The sequence below is a fragment of the Myotis myotis genome, unplaced genomic scaffold, assembly GCF_014108235.1.
Source record: "Myotis myotis isolate mMyoMyo1 unplaced genomic scaffold, mMyoMyo1.p scaffold_m19_p_11, whole genome shotgun sequence".
NCBI classification, from domain to species: domain Eukaryota; kingdom Metazoa; phylum Chordata; class Mammalia; order Chiroptera; family Vespertilionidae; genus Myotis; species Myotis myotis.
This window is the reverse complement of record NW_023416315.1, coordinates 20,595,500-20,611,202: the sequence shown is the minus strand read 5'-3', so window position 1 is coordinate 20,611,202 and position 15,703 is coordinate 20,595,500. Positions and strand designations below refer to the sequence as shown.

General features: G+C 42.6%; 1 protein-coding gene across 3 annotated transcripts in view; it reads left to right on the top strand.

Moving 5' to 3' along the window:
• CREB5 (cAMP responsive element binding protein 5) overlaps window positions 1-15,703 on the top strand; it is a 398,853-nt gene that overhangs the window by 97,108 nt on the left and 286,042 nt on the right. The window lies entirely within an intron of this gene.

Below are 15,703 nucleotides of genomic sequence, written 5' to 3'. Positions count from 1 at the left end.
TCCGTGGTTGTGGCTGCAGACAGTATGGCTGACCCTGAAACCTCAGGAAAAAAAGGTGGTTGCTCACTATGATGCCTTTTTCAATGTCACCAAAGGCATGCAGTTCACTATGACTGGTCCATTCATCAAAAGGCATAATTCCAGTTCCAACCCAGGCATGGGACAGTCCTCCCAGCTTTAGTGTTTTGGAAGCAATGTCCTCTTGCTATGGGACATTTCTTTCCATACTGGTCCTAGTGATCACTGCTTTCCTAGAGTGAAATGAACATTTGTTGAGTGGAGCTTATTTGAAGCCTACGTTAGATTCTAATAGAGTGCTATTTGCTGAATGACTGCCTCAGGAGAGCACCCTGGGGAGAACTTTGCTCTGATCTCTTAGGGCATTGCCTTGAGATTCAGAGGGTTGCTCTTCCACTCTTTCTGGGTGTCATAGGATTTTGGGCATTAGCATCAGGAGTAATTGGCATATAGGCTTTGCTCATGCAGGCCCTAACATGATTGAAGATGAAAAATACCTAATAATATAGTTATTAGTTAATAGCTATACTGTGTAGAATATCTTCATCTAAAAGCAAAAAAGCTTTGAATTAGATATTCAGCTATTCATTCAACGAAGTTTTATATATGTCAATCATGTCAATCACTAGGATATCATAGGGTCAGTCAGTAGAATATCACTTAAAATGCCAGCACTTGAAATAAAGTGTGACAGATGTTCTGCATCCTACAGTATAATAGGGCTAAGCTAAGGATTCCATTCCCTAATCTCCTGATCCAGTAGTGTGTGCATGTGTGTGTGTGTGTGTGTGTGTGGTGGGGAGAGTGGTAGGTGTCAGTAGTGGTCTTGGTTAAGTAACCTAATATTATGAGCCTCGTGCTTCTCATCTGTACAAGGGTGATAATAATTACTTATCTCATAGGTTGGTGTTGATGATAAATGAAACCTATGTAAAGCACAGTAATGTGTATGCAGTGGAGCTCAATCATTCTTGTTCTTTTCTTCACTATACACATACCTGAGGATGAGACTTCTATGTGAAATCTGAGATGGGAAATTAAGAAAATATTCTATGCCAGCTTCTTAACCTGTGGGTCGCGACCCCCTTGGCGGTCAAACGACCCTTTCTCAGGGGTCGCCTAAGACCATCCTGCATATCAGATATTTACATTATGATTCATAACAGTAGCAACATTACAGTTATGAAGTAGCAACGAAAATAATTTATGGTTGGGTCACAACATGAGGAACTGTATTTAAAGGGCCAGAAGGTTGAGAACCACTGTTCTATGCCCATAATATCCCCAAAATTTTAGGTGGTAGTTGGGACTCAGAAGTCCCTTTCATCACTGCCATGGGCCAACAGACTAAAACCTTCCTTTAGTCTCTTGGCCTAAACTGGGGCAGGTTTAGTGTCTATGATCTCTACCCAGCAGAAGATAGTCTTTCTGTTGTTACAGGTGATTCTCATAGAAATCAAAAGCCAGGGCTTCCCTAATGTTTCCTTTCCCAGACCAGGTAATGCAGTATACTCACTGTTTACTTTTAAGAAGGTTTGACAGATGTTGGCTAGGCTGACTTCCAGGTCAGAAAAAATGTTTAAGGATGATTTCTTCAGAGTAATAGAATAGATGTTCCTGTGAGACAGATCTAAATTAAATCTTAACATTTTTAGAACAGGCTCACCTATTCCTTAGTTACCCACAAAACTGTCTATGCCACCAATGCATCTCACCGGCCTTCATTGACATTTGAGTAACTTCCTGGAAAGATGTGCTGCTCTCAGCGTCTGGGTGTTCAGGACTACCAGAGTTTTAGTTATTTCAGAACATTGTTGGGAAAGAAAAATAAACTTTCTCTTTGGGCAGATCCACCATCAAGGCTGAGTTCATAGCTTGGTCAAGCTTGGCCTGATTGGAGAAAACAATCTGCAACTACCTGAGCTGGCCATGCTGGAAATTTCAAGGCCAGTTATGCCCAAAAGAGGTGCTGCCTGCCTGCCAGTCCTGATCCACCTGGGGTAGGGGTCCAGGAGAGAATATTGCTTCATGCACAGATCCACACAAACTTGGACCACAGCTTCATAACCACACAGTTCATTCATTCTTGGTTATTTGTTATTGTTGTTGTTGTTGCAAATGTTAGATGCTCAGTAATATCCTCCATTCTGAATTTGTATATAAACTAGAGGTCCGGTGCATGAATTTGTGCATGGGTGGGGTCCGGCCAGCCTTCTCCGATCGGGCCCATCAGGGCCGGGCCAGTGGCAGCGGGTGGGGGGTGGGGGGGAGGAGAGGGGACACAGGAGGTTGGCTGGCCCTGCCCCTAATCAGGGTGGGGGGCCAATTGGGGCCCGGGCCGGCAGGGGGAGGGGCCACGGGCAGTTGGCAGGAGGTTGGCTGCATGCCCCGACCCCAGTCAGGGTGGGGGGGGCATATCAGGGGCTAGGCCGCCTGGGGGGAGGGGCCATGGGAGGTTGGGGGGTTGCTGATCTAGGCCCCAATTGGGCCGGTTGGCTGCCACAGTGTGCATCACAGCAACCTGTCATTCTGTCCTTCCAGTTGCTTGTCTTTTATATAGATCATCCATACATTATTACTTCTATGAGAGCAGGTATTGAACTTCTGGATATGTATTTTATGGCCCTTACAAAAAATGGGAATATTGCAAAATACTAAATTAGTGATGGTGGCACCACCTTCAGTTTTCTACCTTGTATCAGAGGAGAGAGCAACTTGTCAGGGAATTAGAGCTGAGATGGGACATACACCCTGCCCCTTTTGTGCCAACCTGGTTAATTTCAGTGGAACAGGCATGAATGGGCTTTTCCATTTTCCAAGCACAAGTTTGAGACCATCACAGCCATAGTTACCATTGTTCCTTCCTAAGTAGGAGCTGAAAGACCAACTTTCTGCCCCAGTAAGCATCTGTCCTCTTATTAGATATCCAGAGATCAGTGTCACACAAGTAATTCTATTTCAGTGTTTACCAAAATGCCTTCCTTGGGAAACTACTCCTGCATCAGAATCACCAGCATAACCAATATCACTCAGGAACTCTCTAAAAATACAAATTCTGGGGCCTACCCTAGACCACTTCGGGAAGTCAGAGTGTGGCAGGTTCCAGAGAGAGGCTGATGTTGCTGGCCTGGAGATCACACTTTGAAAACCACTGTTATAAGAAACCACTGCTCTAGGAATTCCTTTATCAAATATGTTCACTATCAGTTTAATCTTACCCTTCCCTTGGGTTAACAATGGACATTGGCAGTTTAGAAGCTTGAAGAAGTCCGTCTTCAATCCACCATTTTTCTAACTTATTATTTGACCACTGAACCTTTATTTCTATGGAACAGCCACTAACATCCGATGGAACCATGATCCCTTAGAACCTACTTTGTGTGACTGTAATGGAAAGAGCTTAAGATGTCCAGAGTTACTGATTATGTGGCTTAACCAAGTCACTTAACTCTCTTGAGCTTCCATGTCTCTCTACCTTGCAAATTTATGTAGGGTTCAGGCAAAAATTACATGTGAAGTTTCCAGCACATTGCCTTATATGTAGAACATACTTAATAAATGAGAAGTATGTTTTGTTTAGTTCAAGTGAGAGCTATGTTGACACTTGCCCCACCCATTCTCTCTTTGAATGTACTGACACTTCGGGACATCTACAATGTGTCCAAAGATTTCTTGAAACCTTGGGGTCCCTAGTTTCTGTCTGTCTTCAGGTGAGCAGATTTTCCCATATGAGTTATAATTGAGTCAGCACTAATTGATCAGAAATTATCAAGGGGAATATTTTCATGGTGACAAAAAACAACCAACAGATAGTTGTTGAGGATGCAGTGACATCAAGAAGGCTTAGCATTTCAATTCTAAATTATGTGAAAGTAGTTTATAAGCTTCAATGTGCTATAAAAGTGAGCGGTTGTGATGATAATGACAATTACCTTGACAAATGTTTTAGGTTAAAAAAAAAGTCTTGCCACTATGGAATAGGCATGTTTTTCATTTTTCAAGGAAGATTATATTTATTTCCCATCTTTGGCCATCCTCTGACCATTATCCATCTCAGAATATCTTTGGGGTGGGACCTCCACAATTTTCAGGGGCTATTCTGGGTCTGTTGCTTCAAGACTTGACCCCAGAGAGGCAATGAGAGGGTAGAGCATCAAATGACTTTGCAATAAGTCTCCATAACCAAGGAAACAGCCCAGTTTTTCTGAGGCAACAAACTTAGAGGTGGGGGATGTGATTTATGAGGAAAGGCAACAGATTCCCGGTTCTTCTATGTGAGCAACTCTAAAGCCATGGTCTGGCACACACAACTGGTTTCCATAATATTACTGTGTGACTTGATGGTTATATCCCCAGACCAGCTGGCCCCCTGGAAGGAGCTGGGCTGCAGAAACCCCACCCTAGAATGCAGGCAAGGGGTCAAGTGACTGGAAAGCTCAGCTCTGGCAAAGCCTGAGGCCTCAGGAGTAGATGCTGAGGCAGGGAAAGAAGCATTCTCAGCATGGCTCCCTGCTGGGAGCCCTGTTGGCAGGCAGAAAAGGGTGGATCAAGAAAGTAGGAAAGGAGTGAGGCAAGAGGAAAAAAAAATTACAGATGTCCCAAGTTTCCACAATTTTATCAAAATATTTTCCATGACTCATCTTGTGACTTTTCCCAAAAATTTAATATGATAAAACCACTGCCCTCAGTATAATTAAACTGCAATTACCCAATAGTACAAGGGTGGTGCATTTTAATCAACCTCGTCATTCCCTGAACCACCCAATCCAAGGTGGGGAAATTAAAGAATGAATATGTCGCTCTTGCTTCTTCCATCCTGTCTCCCCTAGCCCCGTGGTCCTCTACAAGGGAGAACAAAACAGAAGGCATTCCAGAATAATTTCCTCCCACTCAAAAGTAGTGAGATAAAGTGAAAACTGAGTAGAGGGGGCTGGAGGACTATGGTTTTTTGCTTGCTTGTTAATTCAACCCAACTGCAAGATTAGTTTGGCTCCAAAACACTTTGCATTACCTTTCCATATGTTAATCTATAGGTAAGTTTCCTTGATGGTGGGGGTATTTGGGAAACTTGATAATGACACTATAGCTACTGCTAACTGAGCACCTATCTGCCAGATGTCTTACTAACATTATCTCTTATCCCTATTAAGAGCTCTTTGAGGCAGTTTTTAACACTTACAATTTTACTAATAAGAAATGAATCTCATTAAGGGCAGGGGAAAAAAGGAGACATATGTAATACTCTTTGTAATACTTTAAGCAGCAAAACAATTAAAAATAAATAAAGAAATAAAGAAGCAAAATAAATAAATAAATAAATAAATAGGGGGGAAAAAAAAAAAAGAAGAAATGAATCTCAGCCCTGAAAGATGTAGTTCTGTTGGTTGAGTGTTGTCCCATGCACAGGGAGGTCGCCAGTTCAATTCCCAGTCAGGGCACATGCCATGGTTATGGACTTGATCCCCAGTAGGGGGTGTGCAGGAGGCAGCCGATTGATGTTTCTCTCATTGATGTTTCTTTCTCCCTTTCCCTTCCTCTTTTTAAAGTCAATAAAAACATATTTTAAAAAATTAATCTCAGAAATTCAATGCCTTGTTCTTAGTCCCAGTGACAAAGCAGGGATTTAAACTCAAGACTAACCAATTCCCAAAGTCCCCCTTGATGCTGAAAGGGGTGGTGGTGAATGTAGCAGGAAAAAAAGCAGTTTAGAGTTGCTGTTATTGCTTTTAAATGCCTACAGACTGTTTGTCACAGGCTCCCAATCCGCTCGACCCTTGTTTTCCTCACTATGCCGGATGAGAAGGGTCATGCCTGACCTGGAAGGTGTTGAAAGGCCTGCCGCTGCGTGTAGCTCATCGAAGGAGGCAAGGTTCGCCATTGCTGTGACCTGGGAAGGTGCTGTGGTCTAGCTGGACCCCTCTGCAGTCACTCAGAGGTGGCTCAGGCAGCTGTCCAGACTGCACCAAGCCATAGCCAATGTCAAGGGTTCCTAACGTCCAAGCAGGAAACTGTGACTGAAAAGCTGAAAAAACATATGATCCCATAAAAAGTGTCCTCTGGGGAAACAAGTCATTAGTCAGCCTTATTTATTTATTTTTTCTTCTTGCTGCAGAGTTCAATACATACAAAGGAGCTGTGATTATCATATAAAAGGCTATGCAAAATCGCCCTCCCTGTATGATGCTGAAGAAAACTTTACCCTGGCCCTTTGCCACAGTGAGCTTTGTTTGTGTTCTTCAGATTCAGAATGCTCTGACCACAGTTGTGATGGCCCAGTCAGAGCACAAGTGTGTCTCAAAATAAACAAGCAGAGTTGGACCTCTCCAGCATCCCCTCTCATCTCCACCCTCACTTCTTCCTTTTATCCTGTCTGATGACTGAGGCTGGAGGAGCCGGGTGGCAGTGGCCTTATTAAGACAAGATCTGCAGGAAAAATGTGCTTAATGAGCTTAGGAAATACCTCGTGGTCATGAAAGAGTAATACAATTTCCACTTTCTTGGGCAAGATCAGGAAACCCTGACTGTCCACTCTTCATTTTTGCCAGTTTTACTTGGAAATGTGCTTTTTAAATTTTTTTAATGGGTAGCAGGAAAGAGTTTCCATATAATCTTTTGAGGGAAACCCCCAAAATCCATGGATGCAATAGAACCACTCCTCCTTGTCCTTTAGAGAGCTCTTGGTACTAGACATGTCTAGTTAGTCTTCCTACCATCTGTTTTAGATTCCTAGACTTGTGTAATAAAGTACCACAGACTGGATGGCTTAAGCAACAGAAGTTTATTGTCTTGTAGTTCTGGAGGCTAGATGTCCAAGATCAACGTGTGAGCAGGGTTGATTCCTTATGTGATTTGTGAGAGAGGATCTGTTCCAGGCCTTTTTCCTAGCTTCTGGTGGTTTGCTGGCAGTCTTGGGGTATTCCTTGGCTTGTAGATACATCACCAGGATCTCTGCCTTCATGTTCATATGGTGTTCTCCTTTTGGGTATGTCTCTGTTCAGATTTCCCCTTTTTATAAGGACCAATCATATTGGGTTAGGGGCCCAACATACTGTCTATCTTAACTCATAATATCTGCAACAACCCTATTTCCAAATAAGTTGACAAACTGAAATACTGAGGGTTAGGTCTTCAATAATATGAATTTGTGGAGAGACACAGTTCAACCCATAATACCATCTGACAGACTTATCCATATTCTCTTTACATTGCAATTCTGAAAATAGACCAATAGTGAGGGTTGTTGAGACCTAACTAAAAACTGAGGCTAAAACTTTATCAGTGGAAAACTACTGGTTCAGTTTGAGACTACAGTATTTGCTTGTGAAACAGGTTTTGTAGGGTTTTGAGGAAATTACTTTCACATAGTGAGGACACCCAAAAGGTGCTATGGAGAAGTCATGTGGCCTCCTGTCCCAACAGCTATCTGAATGACCCATCTTGGAGCAGATCTTCCAGCCCCAGTCAAACTTCAGATGAGTGCAGCCTCAACAACATCCTGAGTTAGAAGCACTCTGCTAAACCACTTGAATTCCTCACCTAGAGAGACTATGTATGAGCTTACAAATGTTTATTGTGTTTACACTACTAAGTTTTGGGGTGGTTTGTTATGCAATAGTAGAGATCTAATACAGTTCCTGGCACCGCAACCCTGGGAAAGTCCATCTGTCCCTATGTTGTGAACAGTATCATCCTGACAATATCAAGTGGAAAAGGGTCTCAGATCAGCAGTGGCTCAGGCCTTGGGGTAAGAAGGTTTTCTGTTTGTTTATTTTTGTTTTTTAAAGACATTTAGGAAAATGTACTGTCAAGGTGATTGAAAATAGATTTATTTATTAACCATGAGGCTAATGGACCACTTAAGCAGCAGGAAGAGCACAGAGTTCTGAGCCAAACTAACTGTTCACATCCCAGCTTTTACCAATTGTGCAATCTTGGGGAAGTAAATGTCCTTCTCAGCCTTAGTTTTCTCATCTGTAACATGGGATAATAATAATGATAGTATCTAGGTCATAGAAAAGAATGAATATAGGCAATAGCTTAGAGCTGTGTTTGTCACGTGGTAAAAATTCTCTGTTTTGGAGAACACAGGGGTGGGATGATAATTCTTAGGACATACAACGGGACAGTTGAATTAGGTAGGATGCATGCTACAGAGGCAGCCTTTTAGGAAATGTGAACTCGGAACTTAAGTGATGAAGGTAAGACCATGCTTTTATAACCTACTTTCCTCAACCTTTGTAAATACATAAACACAGTTTTAGGAGGACAAGTAACTGTCCCTGGTTGTAGAAGGGATACTGAGGCCAGATAACTTGCTCAGGGCCATTGACACATGAAATCTATGGTTGTCTGCCCTGCCAGTTCCATCAGAGTTACTGTCCTTTTCTTTTGTTTAAACCTGCACTTTACATGGAGATGGTGAACTAACTCATGCAGAAAGTCCTATCACACATATCACATAAGAAAGTCATGTGACAAATAACTCATTAGAGAAAGTGGATTTCCTAAAGGAATAGTGTTTTATTTCTACTTGATGAGGAGTTTACCATTCATAATTTCTAGAAGGCTAAGGGAAATTTTTATAGGATTTTGAGCTCTCCGTCATATATAACATTATTCTTTATAAGAAGCCTTCAATGGCTTAGCCCAGAATTGGACAAAGATGGCCTCCTCTTCTGTTCTAATGGAGCTTAAAATTCCACTGCCAACTTTTACCTTTTGGTACAGTAACCAAACATGAACATATTGTGGGGTGCTCATCCTGAGCCAAAGCCCTCAGAGGTAAGTCCTGGTCCAGTCTTCTCCTCCTTCCTCCTCCCCTTTCTTCCCCTCCTCCCCCTCCTTCTACTCCCTTTTCCTCATCCCCCTGTTCTCCTCCTCTCATTCCTCCTTCTTCTCCTTCTCCTTCTACTTCTCTTGCCCCTCCCCTTATACTCCCACCTCTTCTTCCTCTTCCCCCTCCCCTTTTCTCCTTCTAAATGATGCTACATGGGCTGGGTCAACAATCTCCTTTTAAAATAAAAAACAAGTGAAAACATTTATGAGTCACAACAACAGGTCACATTTGGACTCCAACATTTGCTTTGGAAACAGGGTTTTTCAGCTATGTTCTGGGGACCCAGATCTTGTCACTCAGCCCTGGAAAAGCAAATCTGTATCTGCTTTGTGAAGAGTATTAGCCAGACAACTTCTGGTGAAAAGAATCCCAGACCAACAGTGCCTCGGGCCTCAGGGATAGGAATTTCCAGAAGGGAAAAAACGAGGTGTTTTGATCCAGTTACCCTTCATATTGTTGTCTCCTTGTCCAGTTTGATAAGAGAATTTCCCACTGCCTCTTGGCTCATTCTCAAACTGTAGTGCAGTCTTTCAGAGATTACTCTGTATGCTGAAAGACAAGGAACTCCTTATTAAGCAGAATGGGGAGGCCCTGGCTTCTAGGAAGGGCGGATGGATGCTTTGGCCTCCTGTCTTAGCCCCACCCTGCACCTCCCTCCAGAGCCCTCTCTGGGCTCTTCCCACTCCCAGGGACGGGAGGACTACTTGGACCCCTTTACTCGGGTTGAAGGGAGAACATTATTGTAAGCTAAGTCGCCCTTAATGCAATCCCTCCGCTGATTGGGGGGCCTCTAGCAGAACTATTACAACAGCAAGATGACATTTCCAGCTGCCATTCCACTTTCCTCCAAATATAAGAATTTTCAAGCAAGAGAATATTTTCTTCTCTTCTTGTTTACCGCCTCTTTCTATTCATCTTGCTTTCCTTCACTTACACTTGTTTAAAAGGCCTGGATATTCACATAGTCTTCATCTCATTATAACAAACACTTATGTAAAGCTTCCATACTAATTTATTTAGTCCTCACAACAACCCTTTGAGGCAGGTGCGGCTGGTTTTGCCTTTTGGAGATTAGGAAAAAGGTACAGAAAGATGAAGTGATTTTTCCCAGGGTCACATAGCTACCAAGTGACAAACCCAGATTTGAACCCAACTCTCTGACCCCTTTGAGTTCTCAAACCGTTGCTGTCTCGCATCACTTCCCTCTTGTTATGTATTTATTTTTAGGAATTCATTCTTCGCTAACAATTTGTTTCTTATTGGAAGGCTGTGTGCTGCTGCTCCCATTTGGGGTTCCTCCCAGTCCTGGGTGATTATGCAGTGAGATAAGGGGAATCCTTTGCCAATAGTATGATCCCCCATTTTATAGCCCCTCCTTAAATAAGGCCCAACACAGTCATGCAGGGGCAGCCCTGCTAGGAATGCTGGGTCAGGCCTGATTTGATAAAAAACTCACATCTTTCTGCAGGAAGACACATACTTGTGGGCTGAACAGTGGAGGCTTTGTCCTCTGCTGGCTGCAGATATCTAAGCTATTTTCTTTAGGAAGAGTGCAATGAGGATGGAAGGAAAGAAGGAAGAAAGTGGGGGGGGTAAGGAAGGGAAGAAGGATGTAAGGAAGGAAGAATGAAAGAATGGAAGAAAAAAGGGAGGGAGAGAGGAAGAAAGGAAAGATGAAAGGAAGGGAGAGCGGGAGGGAGAAGAAAAGGAAGAGAAAAGAAGGGGAAGGAAAACAAAAAAGAACGAAGAAAAGAAAGAAGAAAGGGAGGAAGAAAGAGAAGGAAGGAAGGAAAGGAAAGGAACTAATGGAAAGGAGAAAAGAAGGAAGAAATGAATATTTGTTTTCTTGGTGACCTTGAGTTTTTAGGAAAGATATTCTGCCCTCCTAGGCCCGACCATTTCTGTGGCACACTTCTTTTTCTCCTTGGTTGGGTCTCACTATTGTCCTGCCAAGATTTTACATTTTAAAGCTTCATTACTTACCTATTGATAAAGCATGAGAAAAAATACGTTGCAACGTAATTGAAACACATCAGATCAAATCAAGATTCTGAGCCCAGAGCTGTAAATGGGTCCCTCTGAGACCCTGTCTTTGTTGCAGCTGCTGCCCAAGTGTTTATTGTTGCAAGTCTCTCCTCATAGCAGGTCTTTTTTTTCCCATCTGGATAACAGGCAGAGGCCTGGGAGACCAGTAGGCCAGCGCGAAAGCACCTGGAGCCTATCGGACACACTGCTTTCTATTAAGAAGTTTGGGGTACAGTTTGGGTTTCTCTCTAGCTTCCTCTTTCTGTTTCAAAGACAGAAGTTTCAAGAGAACAGTGGGACATGCCTGCCTTTAGACTTCCCAGAGCTGACACGACACAGCATCGGGACATCCCCATCCCTTTTGGGTCTGATTCACCTCCCTTTGCCACTTCTCTCTGCCACTCCATCCAAGATGCATCTCCCTGGCCCTAACCGGTTTGGCTCGGTGGGTAGAGCATCGGGCTGCGGACTGAAAGGTCCCAGGTTCAATTACGCCAAGGGCATGTACCTTGGTTGCGGGCACATCCCCAGTAGGAGGTGTGCAGGAGGCAGCTGATTGATGTTCCTCTCTCATTGATGTTTCTAACTCTCTATCCCTCTCCCTTCCGCTCTGTGAAAAATCAATAAAATATATATTTTTTTAAAAAAGATGCATCTCCCTGTAAGGTGTTTCTACCCCCCCCCCCCCCCCCGCCCACCTGGTGGGAGCTCTGTTCCCCACTCTTTGCTGGCTTGCTTCTGCCCAGATCTCGGGTCCCTGGCCACAGGATTTGATAGCTTCATGAGGCAGCAGTGTGTTGGCCTGACCAGCCTGAAGGTTCTGGAATCACTTAATGAATAAGATTCACTTCCAGCATCCAGTCTAGCACCAGTCATCAGTCTTAATGTATTAACATCTTTAATAATCTCAGCACCTTTAGAAATAATATCTGCCACTGGTCACTGAACATTCACCAGGTGCTGAGCCACATACTGATTGCTTGTGAGTATTACATGTTTCCGGTCAGTACAGTAATATTTACACGCACACTCTTGTTTAGTTTCACCTAATCTTACACAATCCTAAAATGCAGCTATTTTATTCCCACTTTACAGATGAGGAGCCTGAAGTCTAGAGCAGTTAAGTAACTTGCTTAAGGTTATTTTATCAGTAAGTAGAGAAACCTGGAGTCTAACTAACCCTGGATTGTTTTTCTTCAACGCCAGTACAGCTTTAATATGCCTTCCTACCTCCCATGATACCAGCTACCATGCATTAAGCCCTACCATGTACCATAACTGTGCTGGGAGCTTAACGTGTATGGTTTAACTTAATCCCCATAACCATCTTGCAAGATCAGAGGATTGGCTCCATTTTTCAGGGAAGGCAACTGAGGTTTAGAGAGGTTTAGAGAAGTCAAGTTGAATACACTGTGGTGTACTCACTGAAACCCAATAAATGTTTCGAACAGCCCTGAACTTCACCACCAAAACACAAAAGAATTTTCTATAACATGCATTTAAAGACTTGCGGTTTTTCAGCATAGCAGAGTGTCTGCATTTATTTTGAGCACATGGTCATTTAAAATTACACCCTGAGACAGCTCACCTGGTGTGGACGCCGCAGCGCGGACGTGGAGATGGTGCAGACTGCGGAGTGGCTGGGGGAAGTGGGAACAGTGCATTCAGATGTGGACAGGGGAGCTGACCCAAGGAGCAGAACAGGGGAGCTGCTGGGTGCTTCTGCCAGGGGCAAAGCGGGAAAAGATCCACAAGAGAAGCATGAACCACAACAGAAGGGTTATGTTTACAAATCGTGAAGATTCATAATGGATTTTCTGGAGACCAAAAATAAGGACAGGAGTCTGCCGGGAGAAAGGAGAACTCCACCTTAATTTCAGGCCCTCTGTGTCATACTCAATACATGCACAGCCCACTTTTCCTCGCTCCATCTTTGTTCTATATTAAGCAGTTTGGAGTAGAGCTGGGTTCCTAACCAGGCACCACCTGGTTATTCCCTACCTAGGTACACAGGAGGATCTAGGCCTCTCACTAAGAAGTCTGTGAATGAATGTGATGAAGTTCCAGTGAAATGTTTTAAAATGTCATTTATGGAAATACTGGGGGGTAAATCTACATGTTGCCTCCACAGTTCCTTAAGTCATTTTAACTAGGCCTGTAGCCCTGTCCTGTGCTGAAGTCTCCTACATCTCCATTTCCTGCGGGGATATGTAGTGGAGCTAACATCATTTGCTCAGCTGTAAATTCTCTATTCTAGGAACTATGTAAGTATTTTAGGGGGACATTTTGGTTCACATACCAGTGTTTAGCTTTAAAGAAGAGTGAGCAAAAATAGACTTTGGTTTTTAAAATTTGAAGCCAAGATAAAGTTAGAGGTGATGATGGATGGGAGAGTGATGCCGAAAAGTTATATCTTGTTTTTATTGAGAGCTTAACTATATGCCAGTTAAGTGCTTTTGTGTTTCTTCTCATAAAAACAAAAACACAGAGAATACCTATAAGGCAGATGCTACTATCATTCCCATTTTACAGATAAGGAAACTGAGAAAGAAAAAGATTCAGCAGCATGTTCAATGTCACATAGGCTGGTCAATGGTATAAGTTGGGATTTGAAGCCAGGTGAGCCTAATGCCAGACTAGACACTGTCTTTATATTATGCTGTGAAGAAAATAAGATCCCAGTATCATTCTAGGGAACCCCTCACTGAAGAAAATTTTATTTTGCAAGAAACCCATAGGAGGAAAACAGCCTGAGCATCCATTTCTCATGGCCTCAGCTGGCCTGTGGCTGTGCTTGCACCGATTATCCAAGAGACTTAGAGCTGAGTATGACTAGGTCCAAAATTCCTAGGATGCTCTGGCTGTGTTTTGACCCCTCTAGCAATGTGTCAGAGAATTGGAAAGAGCACTGGATCTGAAGTCTGAAGGCTTGTATTCAAGTTCTATATTCAACCATCACTGGCCACTGTAACCTTGGGCGAATCACTTAAGTTGTTAAGTATGGACAAAATAGACAACAGTAATACATCCGTCCACTTCATAGGGTTGCCATGCGATAAAATGAGAATTCTTCTCTATGAATAAACTTTAAAAATCCTTCTACAGTTGACAGAGATTGAGGAAAAAACAGTGAAACCCAAGATCATGATTATTTTGAGACCTTCTGAGCTTTAGGTTAAAGGGAGCTAGAGGCCATGTCCTTCCTAGACATCTCTGAGTGAACTTAAAATTATTTCAGGCCCAGCCAGCACGGCTCAGTAGTTGAGCATCAACATATGAACGAAGAGGTCACAGTTTGATTCCGGGTCAGGACATATGCCTGGGTTGTGGGCTTGATCCCCAATGGGAGGTGTGCAGGAGACTGCCGATCAAATGATTCTCTCTCATAGATGTTTCTATCTCTCTCCCTCTTCCTTCCTCTCTGAAATCAATAAAAATATATTTTTAAAAAACTATTTCAGATTCATTGGAACTGAGGAAATTTGGCTTTGGATTTTAATTTCCTTTTTAGTAAAATTCTAGCATGGAAACCTAGGAGATTTTGACCCAGACAGTAGCATTGAATGTGTTCCGCCAGCCTGCAAATGCTTGCAGCTACTTGAAATAATGATTCCATAATCATACTTTAGCAGTGGTCAAGATGTACTTACACCCCTCCTTTGCAAAACAGCCTCTCAAAACATGTCCTTCTAAGCACAGCTTTCACATATCCCACAAGTTTTGATGTATTATATTTTTATTATTCAATTAACATGGGTTCTAATTTTCACTTTGATTGCATGTTTAACCCACCATTTATTTATAAATATAGTATTTCAATGTAAAACATTTGGGAATTTTCTAGTCATCTTTTTGTTATTGATTCTGGCTTACTTTCACTGTGATCAGAGAACATATATTCACTATGATTTTAATTCTGTGGAATTTGCTGAGGCACTCTTTATGGCTTGGAATGAATAACCTGCCATTGCATTTTACTTTGACAGTTATAGTAACCCTACTGGAAAAGTTAGTGTATACATCACTGGCAAGTTTCTTTGCCTCTCTGTGCCTCAGTTTCCTTGTCTATAAAATGGAGATAATAATGGTGTCTTCCTCAGAGAGGTCTTGTGAGCATTAAATTTGCTAATGTATTAAAAGTTTCTTGAACAGTACCTGGCACATAGTAAGTACTTAGTAAATGTTAGCTATTATTCATTAATTAATATGATTACTCATGATTTTGGAGCTAATATTCATCCAGTGCCTGTCATTACCCCACCTTGCCTGTCTTTTCTTATTTGCTGCTAAACTGTAAGGCGTGGCTCGTAAGTATCATTTTATTAAGTCTCACAGCATTCCCAAGAGGTAGGTCCTATTATTACCTGTGTTTTGCAGATAAAGGGATTAAGGCACAAGCTAGGTAAGAAACTTGGGGACTCCCTTTCTAAAGATAGTAGCAATAGAAAAGTCTACAATGCAGATGTGTGTTCCAACCCACTTTCCAAAGCTCCAGCCCCCTCCCTTTTTAACAGAATAACAGTCTAGATTTCTTAGCATGTATGACTGTTTAAATTTAACTCTTACTTTGTTAGACTTTCTGCGCGGTGACTGTACACCAAAAAGAAGTGACGATTTTGCAATCACGTGTTTTTGTGGTTGACACTGTCAGGTGTTCCCTGCAGATATCTATATCCTCCAGGCCAGGCGAAGGTCTGCCCCCCAATCTGTAGGTTAGCCTGACCTCGGTCACTCAGTTTCAGTCTCAGAAAAGGCAGAGTCCCCAAGAGCTGGAAATTTGTCCAGCTTCCCAGCCCCTGACATCCTCCAAAGACAAAATCCACC